We start from the raw sequence: 4,489 nt of genomic DNA, 5'->3' as shown, positions 1-4,489 counted from the left end.
GGCAGCCTCCTTCTAAGAGGGGTAAGACTCTTGTGCCGGTGACCTCTGTCCATCCAGAGGCACCAGACAATCTGCTGGAAGCGCTTCGCAACGCTTCCATCGACGAGGAGCACCACAGTATCATGAGTGTGGTGATCCAGAAGGTTCACTTTGCCAAGAGCGGATTGACTGAAGCCTGTGCCAGCCTTCTAACAGGCTTTGAGATAAGTGTTTTAAAATGTAGTAGAAATATTACCGCATAGACAGTAGCACCTGATGCATTGTTCGGTGTTCACAAATAAAAGTTGAACAGAGGATCAAATAATATCGCAGGAGTCTAATATAAGTATGTCAATATGCATATGCAGGCTTCACTGCTGGCGTCTGCCGCACTAACTGCGGAGGTCGCCCTACTGAAGCAGGCCCTCGAGGGGTCCCGGAAAGAGCTCGGCCTTGCTAAGAGGCAGCTCGAGGAGAACAAGGGTAAGTAATACCCCGTCTATAGATATGTATATATATATATATATATAAAAAGGACGCGATTGCCAAATGACAGGATCATTGTATGTTTGTCAGGGGCCACGACCGAGGTGGCGACCACGAAGCAAGCGCTAACCCAGGCCGAAGATAAAGCGGCCCAAGAGCGCACCAAGCGAGAGAAGCACGAGGCTCGGGTGGGCGAGGTGCAGCAAGAGCTCCAGGCTCTTGTGACGAAGCACGAGGCGTTGGAGCTTGACTCCAAGACGCGGGAGTTTGAGCTTGCCGCAGCCCTCGAGAACGCAAAAAGTGCCAAGGCCGAAGCCCAAAAGGCCCTCCAAGAGATTGACGCGATGAAGAAGATAGCGGTGGGTAAGGCTTTCTATATGCAAATCAAGCATGTAAAAGCAAATTACCGATTACTTACCTGGATCTGGAGCTCTTCAGGAGCATTCGTAGATTTGCCCTGCAGTGTGTCCGATGCCGCACAATTTTACCAGGCCGAGGACGGAAGCTCGACGGAGAAGCTGTTCTGGTCTCAGTATGCTAAGGCCGAACATCCAGTGCCGATGAGTGACTAGCTGAAGAAGATGGTCGAGCTACATAAGGTGGCCGATCAGGCCATGAAGGGCTTTATAGTCCGGCTATGGCCTGGCGACGCCCTTCCAAACAGCTTCTTCGGCCTGGCGAGGCGGCTTGTGGATGCCTGCCCACGGTTGGAGGTCATCAAGCGATCTGTCTGCATTGAAGGTGCATGCCGGGCTTTCGCCCGTGTGAAATTGCAGTGGGTCAAGCTAGACGCCGTGAAGCTGATCAAGGAGGGGCCGCCAGAGGGCAAGGAGCACCGCCACCCCAAGATGTACTACGAAGGTGTTCTGCCGGGTGCCCGTCTCATCACGGATGAGTGCTCAAAAGATGTAATATTTGAGTATACTCGTTTGTTTTAATCTGTATTTATGAAAACATGTTTCATATGCGCTATGCAACGCTTGTTTGAATTTAAAATATTACCTTCTGTTTGGCTGTTTATCCAATTTGAGAGATGGCTAGTCCTCGGCTTCTGCCCCCATGCCACGAGTGCTGGGGTGTTCAGGATAAACCTGAGCACTCTGGTCCCCATATTTGGGTCCTTCGAGGGAGGTGCTCAGCTCAACGAACAAGGCAACCGGACGAATAATGCTTTATCACTCAATTAGCCATAGAATTCTATAATTTTAAATTTCGGCGAAGCCCCTGGTGTTCAGAAGGCCGAATTCAGGGCGCGATACATGCCTGTAAGCCGAACAGGGCCGGCCCCTCGCCCTAAGTGGTATAGGTCTTTAGGGACTCAAAAAACCTCGCCGAACAGCGACCAGATTCTCGCCTTATCATGGCAGTCAGTTTTAGCTTTCTCTATTGAGGTGCTCAGCCCGGCAAAACCGAGGCACAATCGCAGTAGCTCTCCTAGCGCTACCTTAGCCGATAGAATGGAACGTAAGGTACCAAAACATAGGAGCCGGGCAAACCCAACATTTGACCAAAGACATGATTCGGAGCTGATGCATATAATGCAATAAGTTCGGGGTGCCACACTTGTGAAAGTTTTCAGACTTTTCACACCGCATTATGGGGTACGTAAGCCCCTCGTGTATTGTCCGTACCAGAGTGTACAGTTGCAAGGCGTCATTAAAGAACACACACACACACACACACACACATATATATATATATATAACCAGAATGCAATAATAGTTGTAATGTCATGCATTGTTTATTAAAAAAATGTGTTAAGGCAGAGTGATACAGATAGTGCGATAAGCAAAGAGTAGGACTATGTCCCTTCCAAGGGCAAGCTGAGGAATGATATTGAATTGAATATTTCACTCCTTACTGTAATCAACCTGGGAATTCCGTGGTATAACGTAGCTGTCTGCCTCCTTGGTTGCTGCATCATGTGTTCGGCAATATTGCTGCTGGACAGTGTTTCCAGAGATTAAGGTCCTGAAAGAAAAAGAAAAATAAGAAAACGGGAAGCCCCTAGTGCGGTTTAGGACGCGTTTTGGGGCGTGCCGCAGTTGTGCCCCCCTTCCCACCTGTGCCCATGGTATTTTGAATATGTAATTATGTACGCGTGGTACGAATATCGCCGTTGGGTTGGGATTGGGGTGGCCGCCGCATTGCTACGCGAGCTCAGATCGCGCCAGGCATTCTATTTGCCGATTGCCCTGAGCGCGCTTGAAGGTGTCTGGGCTTTGAAGCACCGAACTGGTTGATTGCCTTGAGAGGCTTCTTTACGCTTCTGCTGCGAGGGTCGCGGTGTGCTCCTCAGTTCGGAGGGAACGCTCTGTGTTTCCATTGACTGTAATAACTCCACGAGGTCCTGACATCTTGAGCTTGAGGTATGCATAATGCGGTACCGCATTGAATCTAGCAAATGTGGTTCGCCCGAGCAGCGCGTGATAACCACTGCGGAACGGGACTATATCGAAGATTAACTCTTCGCTTCGGAAGTTATCCGGGGATCCGAAGACCACTTCCAGTGTAATTGAGCCTGTGCAATGGGCTTCTACACCTGGAATGACGCCCTTAAAGGTAGTTTTTGTGGGTTTGATCCTTGAGGGGTCTATACCCATTTTGCGCACTGTGTCCTGATAAAGCAGGTTCAGGCTGCTGCCGCTGTCCATAAGGACTCGAGTGAGGTGAAATCCGTCGATGATTGGGTCTAGGACCAGTGCGCCGAATCCGCCATGACGGATACTAGTGGGGTGGTCCCTACGATCGAAGGTGATCGGGCAGGAGGACCAAGGGTCGAACTTTGGGGCGACTGGCTCCAACGCATATACGTCCCTGAGCGCACGCTTCCGCTCCCTCTTGGGGATGTGGGTTGCGTATATCATGTTCACCGTCCGCACTTGCGGGGGAAACCTCTTCTGTCCTCCAGTGTGCGGCTGCTGGGACTCCTCCTCGTCATCGCTATGCGGCCCCTTGTCCTTGTTTTCGGCAATTAACTTGCCGGCCTGCTTGAACACCCAACAATCCCTGTTGGTGTGATTGGCTGGCTTGTCTGGGGTGCCGTGTATTTGACACAAGTGATCGAGTATACGGTCCAAGCTGGACGGGCCCGGCGTACTTTGTTTGAATGGCATTTTCCGCTGACCGGGTTTAGAGTCTTTGAATCCGGCATTGACTGCCGTATCCTCAGTATTTTCACTGTTAATGCAGCAATTATGCTTGTTGCGACGTGACCTGCTATTGCCGTCCTTGGTATCTGAGGTACCATGGTTCTTTGATATGTTATTACTGCGAGCCAGCCGACTGTCTTCTGCCGCACAAAAGCGGGTCATGAGCGTCATGAGAGCTACCATAGATTTCGGCTTTTCCTGACCAACGTGCCGGGCTAGCCACTCGTCTCGGATGTTGTGCTTGAAAGCCGCTAAGGCCTCCGCATCCGGACAGTCGATGATTTGATTTTTCTTTGTAAGGAACCGAGTCTAGAATTGCCTGGCCGACTCTCCTGGCTGCTGAATTATGTGGCTCAAATCATCGGCGTCTGGTGGTCGCACATAAGTGCCCTGAAAGTTGTCGAGGAATGCGGCTTCAAGATCTTCCCAACAGCTAATGGAGTCCGCTGGCAAGCTGTTAAGCCAATGCCGCGCTGGTCCTTTGAGCTTTAGTGGGAGGTATTTGATGGCGTGTAAGTCATCACCGTGGGCCATGTGGATGTGGATGAGGAAGTCCTCAATCCATACTGCGGGATCTGTTGTGCCGTCGTATGATTCAATGTTTACAGGTTTGAAACCTTCTGGGAATTGATGTTCCATTACTTCGTCTGTGAAGCATAAGGGGTGTGCAGCGCCTCTGTATTGGGCTATATCTCGACGCAGCTCGAATGGGTCTTGCCCGCTGTGTTCGGCCCGGCCGGATTTGCTTTTACTGTATCCGGCGTGACGTTTGTCGTCTCGCAGAGTGGTACGCCCTCGTGATCCGTAGATCGATCTTGAATGCTTTTCCTTCTCCTCCAATATGTCTTGCAGGTCTGGCGTATCTCCCCATG

The sequence above is a fragment of the Triticum urartu genome, chromosome 4 (genome assembly GCF_003073215.2).
Source record: "Triticum urartu cultivar G1812 chromosome 4, Tu2.1, whole genome shotgun sequence".
NCBI classification, from domain to species: Eukaryota; Viridiplantae; Streptophyta; class Magnoliopsida; order Poales; family Poaceae; genus Triticum; species Triticum urartu.
Note: the sequence above shows the minus strand (reverse complement) of the source record.